Source organism: Sapajus apella, unplaced genomic scaffold (genome assembly GCF_009761245.1).
Source record: "Sapajus apella isolate SASKATOON/1434 unplaced genomic scaffold, GSC_monkey_1.0 scaffold73, whole genome shotgun sequence".
Taxonomy (NCBI): domain Eukaryota; kingdom Metazoa; phylum Chordata; class Mammalia; order Primates; family Cebidae; genus Sapajus; species Sapajus apella.
In genome coordinates this window covers 2,647,270-2,674,211 of record NW_022437013.1, presented here as the reverse complement: position 1 = coordinate 2,674,211, position 26,942 = coordinate 2,647,270, and positions in this window count along the sequence as shown.

The window sequence follows — 26,942 nt, the reverse complement described above, 5'->3', positions numbered from 1 at the left end:
ACCAAACTTTGTATGTTCTCACTCATAAGTGGGAGCTAAGCTATGAGGATTCAAAGACATAAGAATGACACAGTGGACTTTGGGGACTCAGGGGAAACGGATGGAAAGGGGTGAGGGATAAAAGACTACAAATAGTGTGCAGTGTATACTGCTCAGGTGATGGGTGCACTAAAATTTCACAAATCACCACTAAAGAACCTACTCATGTAAACAAATACCACCTGTTCCCCAGTAACCTATGGAAATAAAAAAAAACAAATACATAAATACATACATACATACATAAATTTCACTTATACTCTAAAAAAGACTCCGTTTATAATGAGTCAACCTTATCTTGACTGAATCCACATTAAAAGACTTTTCAGATATCAGTCAGGATAGATGAGAAGAGACCTTAGTACCCCACGTGGCCTGTAGAAATGACAGAAGCCATTTAGATTAGGGTAGTAGAGTTGGGTGGATGAAGAACATAGAGATCTTCAGACAACTGTTGATGTGCATGCCTTCCTTCCTTCGTCATTTTCTCACCTTGCTTCAAAACCACCCAGACCTAAAGCAGAAAATCAAAGCTGCCTTAAAAAATGAGAGAAAAAAGCCCAGAGCAGAAGGGCCACAAACCTCTCTCAGCTTGTTTAAAAACAAATGCCAAACAAAGAGATTTCAGCTTCCAGAGAAAAGTAATTTCTGTGGCTGTGAAACTCCTAACCATAGGCCAAGCAAAGGTCATTCAGAAGGAACACATGAGAGTAGAGGCAAAAGCAAGATCAGTCAAATCGATTCTATGTCTTAAGATACCATTATTACATGGTCATGGCAAGGGAAAAATATGATCTCTATGGATTTGATCTATTGCTACCTTATATGAACAGTCTGAAATGAAACAATGAGATTGTTTTGGTCATTAAGATGCCCCAAGGCAAGCCTACTCAACTTTTTCCCTTCTTGAAACAAAGGTACTTAAATGCAAGACTCTGGGGCTAACTATGAAACATGACTATAAACTTTAAAGCTAGTCACACATGTATTTACATAATTCACAGCTTAGTATATCCAAATATGCAGCAAATATTTTGGTAGTAGTTTTTCTATAAAGACAATCAAGTTCCTAATAAAGGAGTTGTTTTATGTATATCTAAAAGACAGTATTTTAGTTTGCATGTTATGCATCCTTTCTGAAAATGCCACAGAATGCCAACATATATGCTATTCAAAAAAGTGCACACATAAACTGTTTTTTGAATGCTTGTATTGGGTCAGATAATTTAATTTTACCAGGACATAAAAAACATACTGTAGCAAATGTTTTAACGAAGACTAATCATTGTTGGTTTCATTTTTATGTATAATCTCTATTCCTAAAGATTGTATTTACAGTAAAACTTTTTTTAATTTGCTGGATCTGCTCAGTAAATCAGTGATAACAATATCAAGGGCTTATACGAGGAAACTAAGGAGGGCCACATGGCATAAGGATGACAGTGTATTGTTTGGAATTGTGCACAGCCTTGGAAGTCAGGAGACTTGAGAACATTTTCTGAATTGATACTGATTCACCACGTGTGAGCTTCAGCAGAGTAATTTTGGGCTCAGATATACCATTTTCCAAGTCTGTGGTGAAAATCCCTGGAATTCCTGGAGGCATTTTAGAGATGACAGATGGTTAAGAGGGAATTAAAGGGAAGTTCTATATGACCCCTTCAGTCAAAATAGTTTTTTTTTGCGGGGGTTGGGGTATGGAGTCTCACTCTGTCACCCGGGCTGGAGTGCAATGGCATGATCTCGGCTCACTGAGACCTCTGCCTCCCAGGTTCAAGTGATTCTCTTGCCTCAGTCTCCAGAATAGCTGGGACTACAGACACCCACCACCAAGACTCGCTAATTTTTTATATTTTTAGTAGAGACAGGGTTTCACCATATTGCACAGGCTGGTCTCGAACTCCTGACCTCATGATCCTCCCACCTCAGCCTCCCAAAGTGCTGGGATTACAGGTGTGAGTCACCACACTGGCCCTAGAATAGTTATTTTTGATCTGTTTAACAGACTGAACTTCTGTGTAAGATTTAATTTGAAGCTAGGTTTCCATGGGCCCTGCTCTGATCATCTGAATATTTATGTCCCCCTAAAAACTTTGTATGTTGAAATCATATTCCCCAAAGTGCTGGTATTTAGAGGTAGGACCTTTGGGAGATAGATAGTTCATCGGGGCAAAGTCCTTATAAATGAGATTAGTGACCTCATAAAAGAGACCTCAGAGAGATCTCTCAGTACTTTCACCATTTGAGGACAGTGAGAAGTTATATATGAATGAGGAAACAGGTCCTCACCAGACATTGAATCTGAAGTCACCTCAATCTTAGACTTCCCAGTCTCCAGAACTGTGAGAAATAAATGTCTGTTCTTTATAAGCGTCATAGCCTATATTATTTTGATATAGCAGCCTGAATGGACTGACAGGTCCCTCCACCAAATCACTAGATGAAGTGACCCTCCCGCCAAGATTCCTTCAGTCTCCATCACTTTTTTTGACACTCTATTTAAATTTGATCTCATACCATCATTCTGAATCGCAATCATTTGAATATTGGGACTACCCCTTTCCCTGAGGCCAGTGGAATATTTTCCTTCTCAACCCCCTCAGTCGGGAATATGTCAGCAATCTGTGCGACAATGGGCAGTTCAGGTGCTTCTTTCTTGTTCACTATGCAGTGATTTAACTTCTACCATCTTCTTCACTACAATCATCTTTCCCTGTCTCCTTTCCTGTCACTGTGAGTGACACGCCAGCTGACAGTGTTATGAATAGGAAGGTTTGGGCAGAGTGACTGTCAGAAATATTTTTACCGTGTGAAAGGACATTTGTGGAATGTTATGGCATCGCTGCCTCCTGCCCCTCAGATAATGTGGCATTGAGTATTGGGCTTCTGCCACTGTATCCAGCATACCAAAGAGAGCTCCTGGCCTCATCGTACATTACACAGTACTTAAATAATATCCTCATCTTATATATACACATGTATTTATTTTCATGTTCTTTCATATGCCCTACCTTAGATTTTACGTTATGACTTAAGTATGATTTAGCTGAAGTCCTCAGAATACTTCAGTAAAGATATTACCAGAATTAGAACATTCCCTTGAGCTACAGTGAGATTTGTGCTAAAGTTCACAATGCGAATTTGATAGCTCTAAACATGAGATATGTACTTGCTGCATTTACTGAAATCCCTGAGTCCCCTATCACTTTCCTTAAATTTCAAAGTTATGGGATTGCCCAGTATGTTTGCTAAGAATGACCTGATGTGACTCAAGTGTTATTCTGGGCACGACTCTGTTGCCAATTACATTGCTACACATGTTTTAATGTGATTCGGATTACTGATATAAATGACTTGACTGCATATGATTACTTTGTGTTTCCTATTATATAACATTATATTCCCTTTAGACATTTCATTGTGTCAGGTTATAATATGGCATCTTTATATAAAGCAGTTTTAAGGGGGATTTTTTCTTCTGTCAGTGTTTTAATTTCAACAGGCCAGATTTTATATTTGAGGCATCTTTTAGCAGCAAATTCATTAACCTGTAACATGTCTTGAATCATGTTTAAAATTATTTTAAGACATCCCGTACCCCAAGCCAGAATAACCAAGTGATAACATAAAAAATGTTTCTACTTTTTTGATTGATGGATTGATTTCAGGTGGCAATTTATGGCTCATCATGACTATATTAATAACTAGGTCCCAGAAAATACATTGGCATGGTTTCAGACATAAGTTTCCAACTAGTTTTGCTCAGAAGCAAAGTAGGTGGTTGTGTATGTTGTGTGATCTGATGACCCTATGTTTGAATATTATTCACCTCACTGGTTCCCTTGAAATTGGAAGGTTGATCCCTACAGTCTTTGGTCTTCATGGGTAGTCTGTTGAAATGTAAATACCTCTAGATGGGCAGCCTATCAGTCTGCTATCTGTCATTATCATTTTAATCTGGATTTATTTAGCAGATCTCTGAAAATTGGCTGAAATAGACTGGCAAGACAAAGACTTGATATCGGTGAAGGTGGATGACAAGTCTGCTGAAAGCCTTAGTAAGCCTAGTTTTGACTAGGCAAGGGAAGCATGCTGGCATACGGCATGTGAGTGCAGGCAGGGAAGGAGAAATAACAGCATGGTTGCACCAACTTTACCTAACCTCCATCTTTCTGAAAGTCAGCCCTTGAATGTGACTTGTAGGGAACATTGTACTGCCTGCTTGTCACTCTGCTATCCATTCACCAGAGTAACTTTCAAGACTATCTTAGAAGCTGTGATTCTCTATGGGGGTGGTGAAAATAAAATTCTGTAACACCTTCCTTTTTTCACTACTTCCTTAGCTGCCTTCTTGCCATTTTTGGAAAAGCTTTCCTTGAAAAATTTCTTGTTGCCTAATATTCTTGGTGCTTTATCCTTTAATCAAGGCAACACTATATAACCTTTTGCACCAAATGTTCTTTTTAAAACAGATTTTATTTGATTGACCCACAGGTAGGAGGGAGCCTAATACGGACTCTACATCTTCTTGCAGAAAGCCCTGAAAACCCTGGTCAATACTATTTTCCACATGCTGTTTTGCTGTTGTTGCTACTCCTTTAACTTGATTGAACACAACTGCCAAGACTTTCTGTGCAAGGTTACTCTAGAGAGAAAATGGTAACTGACATTTTTCATATGTGAAAATCCCTTTATTCTACCAGTAAGTTTGACTGGTTATGGACTTCTGGGTTAGAAATAGCTTTTCTTTAAACTTTTGAAAGCGTTGGCTCATTACTTTTGAGCTTCCAGTGCTGCCATTGAGTCAATATGATTCATTTGATTTCATGGTGTTTTAAAACTTCACTATGATATGTCTTTGTGTGATCTATTTTTATTCATTATACTAGCCATGTGGTGGGCCCTTTCAGTTAGGAAACCTGTGTCCTTCAGTTCTGAAAATTCTTCTTGCATTATTACTTGGATAATTTCCTTTTACTTATCTTTTTTTTCTCTGTAAATGTTATCAGCCAGATGTTGGACATCCTACATCGATCCCCAAGTCATTTCTTCTTATTTTCCATCTTTCTATCTTTTTATTTTAATTTTCAGAAAGTCTCCTCCAACTTACATTCCAACATTTCTATTTTTATTTTATTTTTAATTTCCAAAAGCTTTATCTTATTCTCTGAATGTTCTTTTCTTAAGCCAATTTTTAATGGATGCTATATACGCTCATCTCTCTAAAGGGTAGTTCTTGAAGTTTTCTTCTGTTCCCTGTACTGTCTCTGTTTCTGTCAGGTTCACATTCTTTGTTCTGTCGTTTTTATCTCTTTCATCAATGTCTTATCACTATTGATGGTCCATTTATATATAACAGTAATACACTAAGAAGGTGATTAGAAGTTCTGTGTACATGAGTAGGCACTGTTATGTGGTAAAATGTCCTTTAAGTTGGGAAGGCGATAACTCAGCTTTTTCACTGGAATTCTCAACGATATCAGTATTTTTCAGTCCTTTTTATCAGACAGTTATTTTCCACGTAAAGAAATAGTCCAATTTCCTATAGGTAATTATAAACCTGGCTGCAAGTATTCTGTGATATATGACAGGAGTAGGATAGAGACTGAAGATTGAACCATTTGACATGCAGGTTTTTCAGATGAGAACACGTCCTGGAAAGAGAAAAATAAAAAAGGAAAGAAAAATATGCATGTTTGGTATCATCATTTTTGGTGTGGCAACTCACCCCACTTCTTATTCATATAAACTTTGCCAGCAAGAAAAAAAAAACCCTCCTTTCTTCTGTATGCATTGGCAAAGGGAAATTACTCCGTGGAGTACATGAGTGAACTTAGAAGGAAGGACTATACACTCCCTGTACCAACTGATAATCTACTTTGCTATTTTCAGTCCTACTCACACCCCTGCCCCTGGAGATTCTTGGTGCCTGAAAATCCTAAAACTTTCTGAGGTTGTGCATCATGAATTGCCTTGCCTTTTGTTGGCTTCTACCCAGTTTCAGGCTTAAGTTTCAGTATTACCTGTCTACACTGCTAAGTCATTTACCACCTGTCCATCTCTTTTCTAGCTTACAAAACTTGTGTTGATATTTCTCTTCTGTCATCTCCTCTCATGTCCTCTTTGTACTTTGGGGTCTTTTGTTACTTTTTAAAATTCTTGTCTGGGTACGGTGGCACATGCCTGTAATCCCATCACTTTGGGAGGCAAAGGTGGGTGGATGACCTCAGGTCAGAAGTTCAAGACCAATCTGGCCAACATGGTAAAACCCTGTTTCTACTAAAAATACAAAGATTAGCCAGGAGTGGTGGCACACACCTGTAATCCCAGCTACTTGGGAGGCTGAGGCTGAAGAATCGCTTTAACCCAGGAGGCAGAGGTTGCAGTGAACTGACCTTGTGCCATTGCACTCCAGCCTGGGCAACAGAGCAAGACACTGTCTCAATAAATAAATAAATAATAAAATAAAATAAAATAAAATTTTCTGGGGAAAGGACCAAGATGACCAGAATGCTAGAGGAGTGCACTCAGTGTGGGGAATCAAGACAGAGACTATTAAGCTGTTCTAGACTTGTTTCAGTATTTGACCAACTATTTTATCTGCATTTGTGCATGCTTGCAAAATATCAATCAGGAATAAGCCAGAATCCATTTATTCAATCCTTTATTAATGGCATTTATATTATTTCTAGCTTTTGTTTAAGTTTACAACAATGTATGTGTGACAATCTCAAACATATCATTTGTTGTACCTTTGGGAATACTCCTGTACCATTGCTTCTTAGTAGTACGTTACTTTTACCTTGGAAGCGACCAATGGAAATTAAACAATTAGCTAATGATTTTTGTTTAAGAGACAGTGTTTCATTTTGTTGCCCAGGCTGGAGTGCAATGGTGGAATCATAATTCATTGCTGCCTTGAACTGCTGGCCTCAAGCAATCCTCCCACTTTAGCCTCTTGAGTAGCTAGGACTATAAGTGTATGCCACCATGCCAGGTTAATCTCAAGATACAAGATTAATATATATAATTAATTGTAGTTCTATATACTAGTAATGAATACCAAAATAAAAAAATTAACACTTGTAATCATTCAAAAAAAATGATGTATGTAGGTGGAAATCTAGTAAAACATGTACAGGACTTTTATGCTAAAAACTACAAAACACTCATGAAAGAAATAGAAGAAGATCTAAATAAATGAAAAGGCATATCTTGTTTGTGGATTAGAAGACTCAACATAGTAAAGATGTAAATTATTTCCAAATTAATATATAAGTTTAACTCGATTCTTATCAAAATGCCAGGAAGATTTTTTTGTAGATATAGATTCTAAAATTTGCATGCAAAAAAATAGAAAAGCTAAACATCTTTGAAAAGAAGAATGAAGTGGAAGAATCACTCTATCCAATTTCAAGACTTACAGCTACCATAATTAAAGCTGTACAGTATTGGTGGAGGAATAGACACATAGATCAGTGGCACAGAATAGATAACCTGGAAATAAACTTACACAAATATGCCTAAACTATTATTGAAAAAGATGCAAAAGCAATTACTTGGAGGAAAGATAGCCTTCTCAACAAATGGTGTTGAGCAATTGGACATCCATAGGGAAAAAATAAGCCTTGAATCAAACCTAATAGCTTATTAAAAAATGAGCTCAAAATGGGTCATGGACTAACATGCAAAATGTAAACTTTAAAACTTTTTGGAAAAAAAGTGAAAAAGAAAATACTTGGTGTCTAGAGATAGGCAACGTTTCTAGATTTGACACCAAAATCACAATCTAGAAAAAGAAAATTGATAAATTAGACTTCATCAAATTTTAAAACTTTAGTTCTGCAAAAGGCTGTATTAAAAAGGTAAAAATGAAAGCAATAGACTGTAAGAAAATATTTGCAAACCACACATTTGCAGAGAACTAGTATCTACAATATATAATGAATCCTCAAAACTGAACTGTACAAAAAAAAAACCATCTAGACAATGGGCAAAGACATGAAAAGACATTATACCAAATAGGATATACAGATGACAAATAAGCTCATGGAAAAAAAAAATGTTCAACATGATTAATCGTTAGGGAAAAAAATGCTGGTGAGGATATGGAGAAACTGGATCACTTACACATTGCTAATAGAATATAAAGTGTTAGCTACTCTGAAACACAGTTTGGCAGTTTCTTAGAAAAACAAATATGTAGCTACAATATGACTTAACAATTGCACTCTTGGGCCTTTATCTCTGCAAAATAAAAATTTATGTTCAGAAAAAAACATGTATATGAATGTTACAGCATCTTTATTTGTAATAGCACAGAACTGGAAACAATAACCTTTCAATGGGTGAATGGTTAAACAAACTGGTAAATCCATACCATGGAAAACTGACAACAATAAAAGGGAATGCACTATTGATATGTGCAACAACCTGGATGAATCTCCAGAAGATTGTGCTAAATGAAAAAAGCCAATTCTAAAAGGTTATATACTGCATGATTCCATTCATATAACATTTAAAAAATGACCACAAATATTGAAATGGACAACAGAGTGGTGGTTGCCACTATTTAAGGAGGAGACTAGGTGAAAGGGAAGTGAATTTGGCTATAAAATGGCAATGTGAGAGATTCTTGTGGTGATGGAGCTCTTCTTGACCTTGACTGTATCAATGTCAACATTCTGGTCAGGATACTATGCTATAGTTCTGTAAGATGATGCCATTGGGAGAAATTGGTTAAGACACATGGGATTTATCTGTATTATTTCTTGTACCTGTATGAGAATCTGTAATAATCTCAAAATAAATAGTTTCATTTTTTAAAAAAATCCCCCCAATACAGATTCTGTTTGTAGTAGTTAGACAACTTAAAATAGGCCAGATGTGGTGGCTCACGCCTGTAATCCCAGCACTTTGGGAGGCCAAGGCAGGTGGATCACTTGAGGTCAGGAGTTTGAGACCAGCCTGTGCAACATGGTAAAACTCTGTTTTTACTGAAAATACAAAAAAAACCCCAAAACCAAAAAACACTTGTAGTCCCAGCTACTCAGGAAGCTGAAGCAGGAGAACTACTTGAGTCCAGGAGGCAGAGGTTGCAGTGAGTTGAGATTATACCACTGCACTCCAGCCTGGGTGACAGGAGTAAAACCCTAAAAAAAAAGGGGGGATTTAAAAAAAAGCTAAAATAATATATTTTTGCTTATCCAAGTTTAAAAGAACAGTAAAATTGCTTTATTTGGGAGCAGAGGTGGAATTCACCAGTTCTAACTGCTTTAAGTAAAGTTGCTTTCCTACATGAATATTTATATACAGGGGCATTTACAGTACCAGAATTTAAAATGGTGAAACGCTGGCAAAATCTACCTTTCAACAATCAGGATTTGGTTAAATAAATTAGAGTAGTTAGTGTACGTTATTTTATTTTTTAGCCTTATAACTTAGTTTTGATAATATATCATGGTAATTATGTTGTATAAAATATTCCTTCAAAATATGACTTTTATGGTTGTAGATTATTCATCAATGTACAGCAATTGTAAGCCATTGAACTCAGTGCTGTCCTGTTAGAGCAGAAAAGAAAACTAGACCAAACTGAGCTGCTGCCTAGACACGGAAGGAGCATTTAAACTGTCCCTAGCCAGAAGGGAATTGCCAGTCTCAGCAATGAGAACTTGAGTTCCCGCAAACCTTGTCACCAAGGGCTACAGTGCTCTGTGTCTCCAAGTAAACTTGAAAGGCACTCTAGTAGGCCATAAGGACTGCAAAAGGTGAGTCTTAGTGCTAAATTATGCCCACAGACAGTGGATTGGGTGTGGTGGTGTGGAACATTACCTACTAAGAAACCAGTTGGTGTGGCTAAGGGAGTGCTGGCATCCCCCCTCCCCTAACCCCAGGCTGCACAGCTCATGGCTCCAAAAGAGACTCCTTCCTTCCACTTGAGGAAAGGGAAGAGTGCGGATGACTATGTCTTGCATGCTTGATACCAGCTCAGCCACGGTGGTATCCAAGGTGGGTGGATCACTTGAGCTCAGGAGTTCGAGCCAGCCTGGGCAACATGAAGAAACCCCATCTTTACAAAAACCGGTCATAGTCGTAAGGTCCCCATTCCAGAACCTAGCTCCCAGATGACATTTCTAGACACACCCTGGGCCAGAAGGGAACCCAATGTCTTGAAGGAAAGGACCCAGTCCTGACAACATTCATTACCTGTTAATTAAATATCCACTGGGCCCTGAATAATCAGCAGTGATACTCAGATACTAAGTCAAGGTCTTTGGGTGAGCCCCTGAGACTTGCTGGCTTCAGGTGAGACTCAGCACATTACCAGCTAGGGAAAAACTGTTTTGGCTTGAGAAAAGCAGAGGAGAAAGTAAATAGTACTTTGTCTTGCACCCTAGCTACCATAATGGCCGTAGCAGGGTACAGCACCAAGCAGGCTCTTGTGGTGCCTGATTCCAGGACCTGACTCTTAGATGGCATTTCTGGCCCTGCCCTGGAGAAATTTTCTAGGTCCTGCGAGAACCATAGTGCTACTGGGCTAGGGATGCCTCCTAAAGCAAATACAGCTTAGATCACAATACCCAAGTCCTTCCAAATATCTGGAAAGGTTTTCCAGGAAGGACGGTTACAAATAATCCCAGATAGTGAAGACTACAATAAATACCTAACTCTTCAATGCCCAGACACTGAATAACATCTGCCAGCATCAACACCATCCAGAAAAACATGACCTCACCAAACAAACTAAATAAGGTACCTGGGACCAATCCTGGAGAAACAGAGATATGTGACCTTACAGACATATAATTCAAAATAGCTGTTTTGAAGAAACTCAAAGAAATTCAAGATAATACAGAGAAGGAATTCAGAATTCTATCAGATAAATTTAACAAAGATATTGAAATAGTTAAAAAGGATCGAGCAGAAACTCTGGAGCAGAAAAATGAAATTGCCACACTGAAGAATGCATCAGAGTCCTTTAATAGCAGAATTGAGGCCAGGCATCGTGGTTCATACCTGTAATCCCAGCACTTTGGGAGGCTGAGGAGTGTGGATCACCTGAGGTCAGGAGTTCAAGACCAGCCTGGCTAACATGGTGAAACCCCTTCTCTACAAAAATACAAAAATTAGCCAGTCATGATGGTGGGTGACCATAATCTCAGCTACTCAGGAGGCTGAGGTGGGAGCATTGCTTGAAGCTAAGAGGTGGAGGTTGCAGTGAGCCAAGGTCATGCCATTGCACTCCAGCTTGGGCTAAAGAGTGAGACTCCATCTAAAAAAAATAAAATAAAATAAAATGAATTGATCAAACAGAAGAAGTAATTAGTGACCTTGAAGAAAGGCAATTTGAAAATACACAGTCAGAGGAGATAAAGAATAAAAAGCAAGGAACCATGCCTACAGGACCTAGAAAATGGCCGCAAAACAGCAAACCTAAGAATTATTGTCCTTAAACAGGAGGTAAAGAGATGGGGTAGAAATTTTATTCAAAGGGATAGTTACAGAGAACTTCCCAAACCTAGAGAATAATATCAATATCCAAGTACAAGAAAGTTATAGAACACCGAGCAGATTTAACCCAGAAGATTATCTCAGGGCATTTAATAAATTTGCAAAGGTCAAGGATAAAGAAAGGATCCTAAAAGCAGCAAGAGAAAAACAAATAACATACAATGGAGCGCCTATACATCTGGTAACAGATTTTTCCGTGAATACCTTGCAGGCCAGAAGAGAGTGGCATGACATATTTAAAGTGCTGAAGGAAAGAAAAAAAAACTTTTGCCCTGGAATAGTATATCTGGCAAAAATATCCCTTAAGCATGAAGAAGAAATAAAGACTTTTCCATACAAACAAAAGCTGAGAAATTTCATCAATACCAGACCTGTCCTACAAGAAATGCCAAAGGGAATACTTCAATCGGAAAGAAAAGGATGTTAATGAGCAAGATGAAATCATCTGAAGGTACATAACTCATTGATAATAGTAAGCAGACAGAGTAACACAGAATAGTATAACATTGTTATTGTAATGTGTAAACTACTCTTAAGTAGGAAGAGTCAACAATGAACCAGTCAAAAATAACAACAACAATTTTTAAAGAAATAGACTGCACATAAATACATAGGGACAACAAAAGTTAAAAAGTTGGGGGGGGGGAGGAAGTTAAAGCATAGAATTTTTATTACTTTTCCTTTTGCATGGTTGTTTATGCAATCAGTCTTAACTTGTCATTAGTTTAAAGTAACTGGTTGTAAGGTAGTATTTGCAAGCCTCATGGTAACCTTAAATTGAAAAATGTACAATGGGTACACACACAAAAAATGAAAAGCAAAAAAATTAGAGAATATCATGAGAGAAAATCACCTTCACCGAAAGGAAAATAGGAAGGAAGGAAAGAAGGAAGACAGAACAACAAAACAACCAGAAGACAAATAATAAAATGGCAGGAGTAAGTCCTTATCAGTAATAACATTGAATGGAAATGAACTAGCCTGTCCAATCAAAAGACATACAGTGGCCAAATGGATAGAAAAAACAAGACTCAATGACCTCTTACCTACAAGAAATACACTTCACCTATAAAGATACACATAAACTGAAAATAAAGGGATGGAAAAATATATTTCATGCCAATGGAAATTTAAAAAGAGCAGGAATCACTATACTTATATCAGACAAAATAGATTTTGAGACCAAAACTATGAGAAGATACAAAGAAGGTCACTATACAAGAGTAAAGATGTCAATTCAACAAGAGGATATAATGATTTTAAATATATATGCATCCAACAATGGAACACCAAGCCATATAAAGCAAACGTTATTAGTGTTATATAGTAAGATAGCTCCCAATACAATACTAGCTGGAGACTTCAACACCCCACCTTCAGCATTTGACACACCTTCCAGAAACTTTAGACTTAATCTGTACAGTAGATCAAATGGATCTAGTAGATATTTACAGAACATTTCATCCAATGGCTGCAGAATACACATTCTTTTCCTCAGCACATAGGTCATTATCAAGGATAGACCATATGTTAGATCACAAAACAAGTTTTAAAGTATTCAAAAAATTGAAATAATATCAAGCATCTTCTCTGCCCACAATGGAATAAAACCAGAAATTAATAACGAGAGATTTTTGAAACTAGAGTAATAGAAATTAAACAATATGCTCCTGAATGGCCAGTGGACCAATGAAGAATGAAAAAGAAAACTGCAAACTTTTGTGAGACAAATAATAAAAAAAACACAACATACCAAAACCTATGGGATACAGCAAAAGCAGTACTAAGATGGAATTTTAGCTATAAGTGCCTGCATCAAAAAAGAAGAAAACTTCAAATGAACAATCTAAGGATGCATCTTAAAGAGGTAAAAAAGCAAGACCAAACCAAATTCAAAATTAGTAAAAGAAAAGAAATAAACATCAGAATAGAAATAAATGAAATTGAAATGAAAAATATGATATAAAAGATCAATGAAACAAAATGCTGGTTTTTTAAAAAGGTAAACAAAATTGACAAACATTAAGCCAGACTGAAAAAAAGAGACAAGATACAAAGAAATAAAATCAGAAATGAAAAAAGAGACATTACAACTGATACTGCCACTAACGATCATTAGTGGCTACTGTATGTCAATAAATGGGAAAATCTAGAAGTGGATAAATTCTTAGACACATACAACCTACCAGGATTAGACCATAAAGAAACCCAAAACTGGAACACATTAATAAGTAACAAGATCAAAGCCTTAATAAAACGTCTTTCAGGGCCAGGCACAGTGGCTCACAAAAAATAGAAGAAATAAGACCTACTATTTGATAGCACATTAGGGTGACCCTAGTCAATAATGACTTAATTGTCCATTTTAAAATAAAGAGTGTAATTGGGTTGTTCGTAACTCAAAGGATAAATGCTTGAGGGGATAGATACCTAATTCTCCATGATGTGATTATTTCATACTGCATGTCTGCATCAAAACATCTCATGCACCCTATAATACAACTACTATGTATCCATAAAAATTTAAAAACATTTAAAGAGCACTGAATTTCTATATACTCCAAATTTTCTAGAACAACCATGTATGACTTCTATAAATTGCAAAGAAAACCTATTTAAAGTTAAAAACCTAACCTGTATTAAAAGAGCTGTAGTCCTCTATGTAATCAAAGCCTTTAATAAATCAATTATTTTTTCTGATATTTGATTCTGAATACTTTTATATTGATGAAAAATAAACAAAATTCCTTGTAATTGTTGTCAAAGTAGATATAATATACAATTAAAGTATAGCCTGCTATGTCTTAGAATGAACAGAATTCTAATTTATTTGTAAATCTACAAATAATTTATAAATTTCATAAGTAAATCTATTTATATACAACTACCTGTAGTTTCTGTCAGTTTCTGTGAAACACAAACATAAGTAAAATAGATGTCTTTTGTCAGCTTCATAGCAATGCATTAATTTTGACAAGAAGCAGCAAAGAGTAACAAGCGTGAACTTTTAGAGCAAGAAGCCGTGGCTTTCAGTCAGTCCCTGGGTCGTCACCTATTAGTAGTGTGACTCAGGTCAGTTATTTTCCCTGACCTTTCATTTTCTCTTCCATAAAATGGAGAAATTAATAATTTTTTCCTTAAAGGTTGTCATGCAGATCAAATTAAATAGTGCACAAGAAAGTACTCTGCAAACAGTTAATTACAATATTCACTGTTGTTTATTATTTTATTCTAGATGAGACAAACAGTACCCTTTGCTTTACTTGGTAAATTCCTGGATACACATTGCTGACTAGAGTTCTGCAATCAGGCAATACACATGTAGGGAGAATTTTGTAGAATGTTATTGTGCTTCAATTACATAAATGTCCTATTGTAGCCTCTCCTTTCTTTCCATTAAAAAAATATTCTTTTAAAACAATTTGTCAGAAAGCTACTGGTGTGATGACACTGGCTTGTTTAAACACTACCACCTTCTCATCAATGTTGAATTCCAACTTAGAATCTCACTCTAACCTTATTGATGACTTCTCCAAGTGGCCTTCCTGTCTGGGGAATATGCAGAGTTAAGAAAACAACCACTGTTATTATTATTATTTTTTTACAAGATGACTGAATTGAGTTGTGTTATAATGCTAAGAAAGGACCTCAAATAGATCTAGCAATGAATATAATTTTTGTAGATTTTGTTGGATGACAGTGAAACTCTTGCCTAATATAAAAATAGGAATATAGGAAAGAAATTTGTAAGATAGTTTACAGTGCCTGGCTCTCTTGGGCGTTGCAGTATTTATGTGTGTTTGTTGTTTGTTTCATTTTCTATTTGGAGCTAAAAAGGCCTTGTGCTCATGTTGATGTAATGACAGACAAGGCTTTTTACTCTCCAAATGCCCCAGAGCATCCTCTGGGGTGTAGAGGATGTGAAATGCATAAAGAGAATGGCTTCATAGCAAGTGCCAAACAGAGAGTTACCCTCTTTTTTTGCTGTAGGTACGTTCACTCATATTCATATCATCATCCTACGTACTAGTGCCCTCTTGTGAAAGATGTTGTTATGAGTGCATATTTTGTAGCCATTTTACTTATTTCTTCTCAGAAAACAAAAGATAATGTATACCAACAGTGATTGGCTGGGCGCCACGGCTCACGCCTATAATCCCAGTACTTTGGGAGGCCGACACTGGCAGACTGGCCAGCTGGGGCAACATGCTTAAACTCTGTCTCTAAAAAATATATATAAAAATTAGCCTGGCATAGGGGGCACATGCCTGTAGTCCCCATTACTCAGGAGGCTGAGGTAGGAGGATCAATTGAGCCCAGGAGTTTAAGGCTGAAGTGAGCTGAGATCATGCCACTGCACTTCAGCCTGGGTGACAGAGCCAGATTCTGTCTCAAAACAACAACAACAACAAAACAGTGATTGAAGCATCTTTGTCTATCCTTTTCTCCTTCCTCCTTCCCCTGTTTTTTCTGTATGTTCTCCCCTTCAATTTCCTCTCTTTATGCATTTTCTTTGCTTCAAATCATTCTCATCCTTCTTTATGTTATTATTTAGAAATGTGAAGTTGATCATGAAGGATTTGAAAATTCTTCCCTATCTCCTACTGAGAATATAGACATATTGGAAAACATAGAATCATTGGACTCTTTAGGCCTTTTTTTCAGATTCATCTTCATGGCCTGAAGTTATGGTGAACTGAGAGGAAGGGGTATTATTCTGGGGACCAGAATAGTTACTGTCAACCTTTAACTTCAAGGTTTATTACAAATTGTTGAGCCAGAAGTGAATCTGTAGAAGTGTTCCACATGCAATATATATATATATATATATGTATGTATATATATATATGTATATATATGTGTGTGTATATATATATGTGTATATATATGTATATATATGTATATATATGTGTGTGTATATATATATATATGTGTATATATATGTGTATATATATATATATATATATATTAGCAGAATGGGCCTCAGTTTCTTTGTATGTAAAATGGGGATGATGATACTAACACATAATTAATAGTAATTATGGGAGAAAGGAACCAGATTGTCACAGGACTTTACCTTAAATTACAAGACATAAAATGTAGACTTGGCTATTATACAACAGGAAATCGTTAAACTTTTTTTTTTAGCAGGTTAATTTTTAGAAAATTTGTATGATGACAGTGTGTGACAGGGATTAGGATCAGGAGAGACTAAGGGTAGGCAGATTATTTGACATGTCTAAGTAATGTGTAATGATAATAACTGCTAACATTTATTGAGTGTTTACTATATCCCAGGCATTGTGCTAATCTTTTATTTGCCTTATCTCATTTTATTCCTTCAGCCACCCTATGAGATAGGCAACATTTGTTATCTACATTTTATAGATGAGGAAACTGAGATACAGAACAATGAAGAAATGTACCCAAGCTGTTACTTAGTATGAGGCCACCAAAGAAGAAATCGCTAAGTGGTAGAACCAGAATTTGGCCATAGACTGTCTGGCTTAACTACTGTGGTGTACTGTCTCTAATGTGTCAGTCAATAATTCCCCAAAGTGCCATCCATATTCACTCATTAGCATTACTTCGAAGAGTATTTAACAGTTTTGGAATTTTCTATATAGAAAGTTTTTTTTAGTTGTCTTACATGATGTGGGTATTCCATGTCTTGAATTTGTGATTTTTTTTTTTTTTTTTTCAGAGAACGGAAGCTTTATTCCTCAAGCATAAAAAAAAAAAAAGATTGTTTATGGTGGAAATTATATTAAAATATACTTTAAGCTTCACTACCTTTATAAAGGGTTTTCTTGAATATGATTTATTCAGGGTGTTTATAAATGTCAATTCTTTTACTATTATTGCAAACCTTTGGAAACTATTAGGGTTTGGAATGTTGTATGAACCTAAAGTGACTAACTTCAGATTAATTGCATCTTCCAATTTTTTTTTTTTTTTTTTTTTATTTCTGGCTCTCCAACTCAGTGATTCTCTCTATTGTTAGGGAGGATTTAGTTTCTTCTTTAATTGTAAGCTACCAGACCAGTAACTGGTAGATGCTTCTGGTTTCCTTCCTTGTGCTCTGCTGTCTCTGATCACTGACGTCAGCAGATCTGCTGCTTGCTACCCTTCTTGTATTTTATAGCATTGATTCCCTTTCCCCCCTGCTTATCCTTCTTTCATTATCTTTCTCTGATTGCTCTCCTTTTCTTCCTATTCTTCTTGGCTTTGTTGCTAATGGGTCTGGATTTGGCTATCCAGGCTAATCCATCGGATAGTCCCTCTTTCTAGGAGAGAGGGGTGAGGTAGTTTGTGTGAAATTTGGCTCATTTTCCCTGGTCAGTGAAATACCATAAACACAAGACATATAAACTCTGCACCTTTAATTAACTCTTGGCTATTTTCATCATTTCTCTTATTTGATTTGGGGGTTCTAAGTTGCTTTGAATAGCTGAGATTACTAGACATCTGAATCTGAAAAATTATAGCTCTATTTTATTTCTAAAATAGAAAGTTGAATTCTGGCATTTAACTTTGAAGACTCTAAGCTGTGTTACCATTAAATTTAATCATTTCAGTATTGAAATTCAGCAATGTAGCTGATGTATTCCAAATATTTGTATGTGACATAATTATTAGTCTTTTAAATATTTTCCATTTTTAAAATATGCAAGTTCCTGATTATGAGATGACATTATTTTTAAGATTGTTGTTACAATCACTCCAGAAATTTTTAAAAAAGCATCTCAAAGCTCCCAGTGGTTCTCATATAATTGAATGGGCTTCGGTTAATGTTTGCTAAAATTGTTTAGAAAATATCTGAATCATACTTAGCATAGGCTACTGCATTAAATTTTTAAGGACCATTAACTTTTAAAGAGAGTTTTGTAGCACTCAGGATCTATTTATGAATAGTAAGGTTTAGTTTAAAAGCAAAGCAACAAAATGAAACAAAAAAACATTGAAACAAAAGACATTTTCCCACATATTAAACTGCATACATTTATAAATACAAATATTTCTTAATAAGATAACTTCCCTTTAGAACTGGCTTTCAAATATCAAAATTCCTAATCTTTGTTCTTCTATATATATAAAACAAGCATGAAAATACTTGTCAATTTAAAACTAAACCAAAAGTAGACAGGTCCCCAGAAAGGCATCATATGATGTTTAGTTTTAAACTGACAGGAATTATCAAACTTCATCTAAATTAAAGGTAGGGTAAATGGAGATTTTCTGTGCCTTAAACTTATTAGAAAACATAAAGCTATTTTATCACTAATGGATTTCTTCAGCACAACCATGCAAAATGGCCCTATCACTGCTTTATTTAACAAGCTGTTTTCATTTGTACTAGAATCCTCAAATGAGAAGGGGAGTATATTCCATTCTGTTTACATTGCTTGTAAATCAGGCCAAAAGACCAGAAGCAAATCTTCACCTTCAAAGGAAGAATTCTCTTTGATAGGAGGAAATCTTTTTAAGTAAAGCAAACCTTCTGATTTATACATTCAATTGGAAAGGTGCCATTGCAACTAGCCGCTGGAACTATTTTACCTGAAGAATTACCAAGAAGATAATGACTTTCTCAAGAATGATTTTTACAGGAAATTGGATCACTTTAGAAAAATGAAAAATATTATAAATGGTGTGTGGAATGGTCCTGCAGAATTAAAATCTAAGATTATATCTACTGTGGCTGGGTCATCAGGGCAGTGATGCTGGCTGAGTGTTATATTACCTTAAGGTCATCGTTACGGGTCATGAGGGGTTAACCATAAAATGCAAGGCAGAAGCATGGTTGGGTAGGCTGTGTCAATCACTGTGAATCTGTGTAGCAGGCTTACAGGAGTAAAATGATTTTGTCCTTAACCTAGGGCTCCAGGTGGTATTTTTGGACTATAGAGAGGCATTGAGGATTGAGGTTGTAAAATCAACACAGAAAATGTTCACTGAGGCCTGGAGATGTCTGGGGCTGTAGTTATTCTAACAACTAATTGCAACATAGATGGAAAATGTACCTAAATCTCATTTGCTAATATTCATCTACTAATTAGTAGTGGATGTCCAGAGCTTTGTGTTGAGAAGGATTTTCAGGCTTATTGGGAAAGAGGGTTGAGATTAGGTAACAGTGCATGACACAAACCTGAAAGCAGGAAGCCAGTGCAAATTTGCCAAATGACCACCATTCCTGAACTGGGAGTTGCTGCTGTCTCTTAGGATCAGTGCTGTCTTCCCTGGCCAGCTCTTCATTGAAGTCCAATCAGGTTCATTTATCTTCAGTAAGCTATGAATAGGGCAATTTTCTCCACAAAAAACAGGGAGGCTGTGAAGGGAATCTGACCAACATAGGGCTTTAAAGACCCATGTGTGGACTTCTCTGTTTGTTGATGGGATTGCCCTTTGAAGGTTAGACAGGAAAGGTGGTCATATTGTCCTTTTACTTAAAAAAAAGATGCTCCATGTATTGTGAGACTGGCTTCTGACACCATGGTGTCATACCCTTTAATGAGCCAGGTGGATAGCTGGTTTCTGCCTTTAACTGTCAGTAACTTCTTTTTTGTGGGGGGACAGAGTATCATTCTGTTGCCTAGGTTGTAGGCTAGTGGTGTGATCTTGGCTCACTGCAACCTCTGCCATCTGGGCTCAAGTGATTCTTGTGCCTCAGCCTCCCAAGGGACTACAGGTGTGTGCCACCACAATTGACTAATATTTGTATTTTTTGTAGAGACAGAGTTTCACCATGTTGGCCAAGCTGGTCTCAAACTCCTGGCTTCAAGTGAGCCCCCTGCTTTGGTCTCCCAACTTCCAGAAATTACAGGCATCAGCCACCATGCTCAACCAAACTGACAGTAACTTTTAACTCCCCAGATTAGTCAGGTGGCTTCACTCCTGTAATTGTCTGTGTGTGCTCTCGAATGATTATTTTCCTAGCAGCAAGTGTTTTCTTGGATCAGAATCAAGATTTATTTGATAGTCAAAAATTCACATCCATTTTCCTGTTCACATTGTCCTATGCTTTTGATTCTGGGAGATCCCTTGGGTCCTAATCAGTAGCCAAGGGCTTTCCCAGCCATCCATCTCATTATTTGGAATATGACTACTTCATGTTCTTTTCTGCTTGTTCAGACTTTGACTGTTTTCTTTCCTTAACCATTGGTATATATATTTTCCAGGTTTTAATTTTTATGCCTGCCTAGTTTCTGGTTCACAGTTCTCCATGATATCCCTGGTAACTATGAATCTTTCACTTGTAACTCATTGCCTCCTATAACTTTAATTTATCAGTTCTTTTAGGCTGAATTTCACATCTTACAAATACCCTTAGTTCCAATTTCCTACTCTAGGGAAAATTAACTATTAACTATTGTAGATGTTAGAGATGCATAATGCAATCTCCTAATGCTGACAACAAAAACCCAGTCAGGTAAATTAGAAAGTTAGCATGGGGTCAGGTGAGTATTGAATGTAGACTGTCCTGTATGATCATCACAATGGCATGTGCAGAGGAAATGAGGTCTTCAGATGTCAGATGCCAGTCTGGGGCATTTAGACCAGAGTAGCAAAGCTACAAGCTCTAGCTATGCCCTTTTAGCACACTGAGAATATTATATTTGAATTTGAATCACATATTTCCAACATGCCTTCAACCAGAAACACAGAGGGATGGAAGAGTGAGAATAGGGTTATAGATTTGGACCTAGAGTAAATCAGTAATTCTTTAAATTATAGGGTTCTGTAGTATGGTGAAACCACTTTATGTCCATGCTTGTGAGTCCAAAACATAATTTAAGAGTGAAAGAGACTTTAAGGATCATATAGCCCAATCTCCTAATTTTACAGTTGAAGAAACCAAAGCCTGGGGAGGTTAAGCAGCTTGTCCAAGGTCACATAGTTGGCTGGTGGTACAGCTAGGACTAGAAAGAACCCGGGTCATCTTACATGCATTCCTTCGTAGGCACTACTCTGTTTCTCCACAGTTGCATTGTTTTCAAATTATGAGTGATTCAGCTCACTTCAAAGGGCAAAGAACTAATTTCCTTCTGATTGAAATGAAGCAGTCACAGGGTTTTACACAAGAAAATTGAAAAATGATATATGTGGCTTATTTCTTTGTTTCTTCCTGTTTTTGTCTCTGGATCAAGAGGAAAAGGAAGCTAGGAAAACAGTTGGAGGGCAATCCAATGGCTGCCATGGAGCAGAGGACATATACATCAGGGAAAGCAAGCAAACATCTGCTCATTTCTGGAGTATAAACAAAAAGTTACATCTGTCTCTCTCAGTGGAGAGATGGACCAAGGCTGCAGCTGTCAGTATCTCTGCTTCTAAATTGCTCAGAGCCTAGATGTAGATGCTGACATTTAGGGGAGTGGACGACTTCTTATTTAGTGTACCAACTTTGGTAGTAAGGGAGAAGGACAACTTGGAAGAGACCCAAGTCTAGTTGAAAAATGTGGCTCTTCTTTTAACATAGGGAAAATGTGGTGTTGTGGTTGACCAGAGTTTTCCCTGATTTATTGTGAAACTGTTTCTGAGTTTTTCTTAGGATCACATGCAATCTGTCTACTTGTTACTACATTGGACCTATTGACCTCATTTGTTCATTTTGTTGTTATTGTTTTTGCTGTTTGTTGATTCATTTACTGTTTCAGCATTTATAGATGCTTGCTACAGTCTAACAACTATTCTAGATATTAGAGATGCAATGTGAAAATCAGTCCCGGCTGGGCGTGGTGGCTCATGCCTGTAATCCCAGCACTTTGGGAGGCCAAGGTGGATGGATCACCTGAGGTCAGAAGTTCGAGAGCAGCCTGGCCAACATGGTGAAACCCCGTCTCTCAAATAAATAAATAAATCCCAATTCTTGTTTTGGAGAGGTTGCTGTCAACTGGGGGAGAGAGAGATGAGCAAACAATACAGTCTGATAGAGGATATGATCAAAATATACTCAAGGTAGTAAGGAATAGCAGAAACAAGGCAGCTACCTATCTGAGGTGGATAGGAAAGACTTTCTGGAGAGGTTAGTTGGGCTTAAGTTAATCTGAAAAAAATTGGAGCCGGTGAAGAAAGAAATCAAAGAGAGTAATTCAGAAAGCAAAGAGGCTGAGATAGCCTGGTGCATTTTGAATACTACAAAGTATTCAGTCTGGCTAGCCAGTAGAGTTTGAGGTGGAGGGTAATGAAAGGAATCTGGAGAAGTAAGGAGGGACAAGGGCTTTGTATGCTGAAGATGTTTGGATGTCAGTGAAGAGCACTAAATATCAGGCCTTCTAACTATTCCTATTCCACATTTATTTTAGGGGCAGTGTTCTGTTAGTGGAAAGATGATGGCCTTTGGAGTCAGAGAGATGATCCATGTTTAACTATTTCTTAACTATGGACCTTGGACGAGTTACTTGATTACTTTAATCATGTTACTTTGTCTCTAAAAATGAGGACAATTATTTCTGCCTCACTTGTGGGGAGTAGTTAATAATATATGTGAAGTCACCCAGCATAGAACTAGTAGATAATCAATGCATATTCATCTTACACTCTCCTTCCTTCCTTATTTTCTTCTATTTGCATCCTATCTAGTCTTTCCTTCCTTCCTTCTTTCCATCTAAAGATTCACTCTCTTTACAGCAATGGTGAGCGTTTTGCCTGTCTTGACATTCTCGTTTATTAAATGGATGACATTTCAAAAGCAATTTTGTACAAGTTCTATCCTCTAAATAGTAAAATGTACCAGACCACTGCAATGTCCACAACTGAGTGGATCTGCTTGCTTGCTGTTGCTGAGTGACATATTTAGATGATCTTGTCATAGAAATGAGGTATTTTTACAACTTAAAATCAGAACTTTACATGCCAAAAATTGTTGCAGCTGTGGTAGGATTGAATTCATCTTGGTACTTTCCCTCTCTTCAAACCTATCAAATTGTCAGCAGCCGTGCCTTATGGAAAAGAACTAGACATTTTTGATTAATTTTGTTTCCAGTGTTACCATATGTAATTCTTTTCTTTGTGATATGAAGATATCTGAACATTTGTATGTTTAAGTGAAAAGGTCATTTTCAATATACTGTGTTTGGATAAAAAATTTTAAGAAGCTAAAATCATGAATAGGCTTGAAGATAATTTGTTTCCATAATATATTAAACTTGAGTGACTGAAAGAGTCTTAGTGGCTTCTAAATGAGTATGGAGTTCACATAGATGACTTTGGAGCACTTTTCTTTACAATTATCTAATTTGTTTGGTTCCTAGATTCAGAGACTCTTGGTTTTGGTGTAGGAAGGACCTTTCACAGTTATCTAGTTTCCAACCTCCTGTCTGATGCTTGAGTCTCCTATAGAGCATCACTGACGGTTGATTATGGAGCCTTGGCTTTACCAGAGTTAGTGAGAAGGTAGACACTCTCTAGTGTTTAAGGCAGCCTATTGCATCTTTGGACTGCTTTTATTATTTAGAAGGTGTTTCTTGATATTAAAGTAAAATGTGTTTTTATAACCTTTGATCCTAGATTTGTGATTTATAACCATGTAGAATAAATCAATTTGTTTTTGACTTTAAGGCCTTTCAAATGTTTAGAATCAGCTAATGTTTGACAAGGTTTCTTCTCCTTGTAAATCTTTTTTACTCTCAACTCAATATTTCCATTTCAACCAATGGTTGCTGCAAGACTTGATTTCATGTTTCTCTACTATCCCTGTGAAGTGCTTCTGAATATATTTACCCATACACTTCTGAAATGGTAGCACCCAGTTACTGTAAAATCTCACAGTATGCTGCAGTCACTGCAAAGTACTATCACATGCTTTGTTCTGTGCTTGCAACCTAACATCAAATTAGCTGCCTGTGGTAACATCATCACAATGTTATCTTAAGTCAATCTTACTATTGACTGAAACCCTAATTTAAATCTCCTATTAGGTACTATTCATTACAACCAGCTCCTCATGCTCTTTTTAAACTTTAGTTATGATTTCTAATACATCTTACATCTCTCTCATTTTCTGCCATCTCCAAACATGACAAGTCAGCCTTCTCTTTCTTTATCTACTGAATTGGCAAAATTATTGAACATAAAACGACCATAACATTTCCCATTGGAAATATTTTAGCACAATGGATCTTAACATGACATACATGAATAGAATCTCAGATTCTATAGAAGCTTGATGAATTTTCTGCAAAATATATACATGTATATTTTTCTGGAAAAAATCTCCATAGCTTTCATCATATTCTTTTTTTTTTTTCATCATATTCTTAAAGGTGTGCATAATCCAAATAATATAGAGACTCCTACTATAGAAGAGCATCCAGCATCAAAACACTCTGGCTATGGTCATTTAATCACTTAAAAAATCCATTTAAATGGTTTCCAGTCAATGTCTCTCCATCTTGAATGAATGGCTGTCATAGAAAACGTCAAATGCCTGCGTGTGTGTGCACACTGCATATCTTTGATTTTCAATACTATTGGCCATATCATTGAAGGAAATGAAGCTAGTTTGTGTTAACCGTCACTTACATTTGTAGGTAGTCATGAACAATTCTCTTAATAAAATATTCTAGAATCTTGATCATAAATCAAATATTTAATCATTTATTGAACAAAGTTATTTAGTTCCTGCTGTGTATCAGGAACTATTCTAAGCACTAGGGTTAAATTAGTGAACAATACTGTCAAGATCTTTGCTCACATAAAGCTTATGTGCTAGTGAGGGAATCAGACAATAAACACACAAGTATGAAAATTTCAGATGACCCTGAATGCTCTGAAAACAATAACATGAAGAAATGGGAGAGAAAGTGCCTGGGGTTGGGGAAAAGCAGTAACACTAGATGTTCAGAAACACCAGATAAGTCAGAGAGGGTGTCTATTAAATAATGGCATTTTAGCTGAGATCCGATTAATAGGGATTTAGTTTGCAAACATGTAGGCAAATATCCAGACAAAGATGACAGCAATTCAAAGTCCCCAGGGTAGGAACAATCTTGTAGTGTTCAAGGAACAGAAAAAATATCAATTTAACTGGAGCATAGTTAAAAATGGGGGACAATAATAAGTAATGAAGTGTAAGAGGGAGGCAGGCAAGGCCATAGTAGCAATGGCAAAGATGGTAAACTATTTTTTAAGTGTAATCGGGGTTGTAGAAAGAAGCAGAGTTTTGTGGTCTGATTTGTACTATTCAGAATCTATTTGTTGTGTGAGGAGAATGAATTATAAAGGGTCAAGAGTAGAATGGAGGCTCTTTTCCTGTATTTGATTGTGGAATCGTCCTTCTTTCCCTTCTTAAAAAAACAGCAAAACAAGGCATGTATCTGTAGCCATCTTCCAGGATTTCATTCATTCTCCACAATTCCTCAAAGATCATTAATATAGGTTCATCAATTGCATACATTCTTGGATTTAATTAATACATCCCAGGAGACCAAAAGCCGTTGAAAATACTGGAGTGCTAGTTTATTTTGTTTTGTTTTTTGGTTAAACAACCTCTTTAACCACCTTGGGCTTTAGTTACTTCTTAGCAATGGTTGTTTTTTACCCTTTTAACCCTGAAAATAATTTTCTTTGACAGGGAAGACAGAAACAAAATAGGACTTAAAGGAGCCTACTTTTCTCATGTCATCCATCACCCTGGACAGCTATTTCAGCTTATTTAGGTATTCACTTCTATTTTGTTTTCCCACTACATCAGTGTAATTTACAATTGTGCAGATAGAATTATCTTTTTAGGAGTTTCCTTGAATCATATCTAGAATTCCAGTTTCCTATACTAGCTCTGCTGCTTGGGTAAGGTATTTAACCTCTCTGTATATGTTTATTCAACTGTAAAATAGGGACAATAGTAGTATCTATCTCATAGAGTTGTTCTGAAAAGTTAATAAGTTAAACGTATATAATGCTTTGAATGATATCTGGCACCTATAAAGTGTTCAATATATATTAGCTGCTTATATTGTTTGGATCTGTGTCCTCACTTGAATTTCATGTCTGATTGTCATGTGCAGTGTTGGAGTCAGGGCCTGGCGGGAGGTGATTGGATCATGGCAGTGGCTCCTTCATGAATGGTTTAGCACCATCCATTTGGTGCTGCTTTTGTGATAATATTCTCACAAGAGGTGGCAGGCTTAAAAGTGTGTGGCACCTCCTAGCTCTCTCTCTTCCTCCTTCTCTGGCCATGTGAAGTGCTGGCACCCCTTCTGCCTTCCATCATGTTTGTACGTTTCCTGAGGCCTCCCCAGAAGCGGAGTAGATGCCGGCATTATGTTTCCTCTACAGCCTGTGGAACCATAAGCCAACTAAACCTCTTTTCTTTATAAATGACTCAGTCTCAGGTATTCCTTTATAGCAGTGCAAGAAGGGACGTATACAGCTACTATTCTCATCACTAT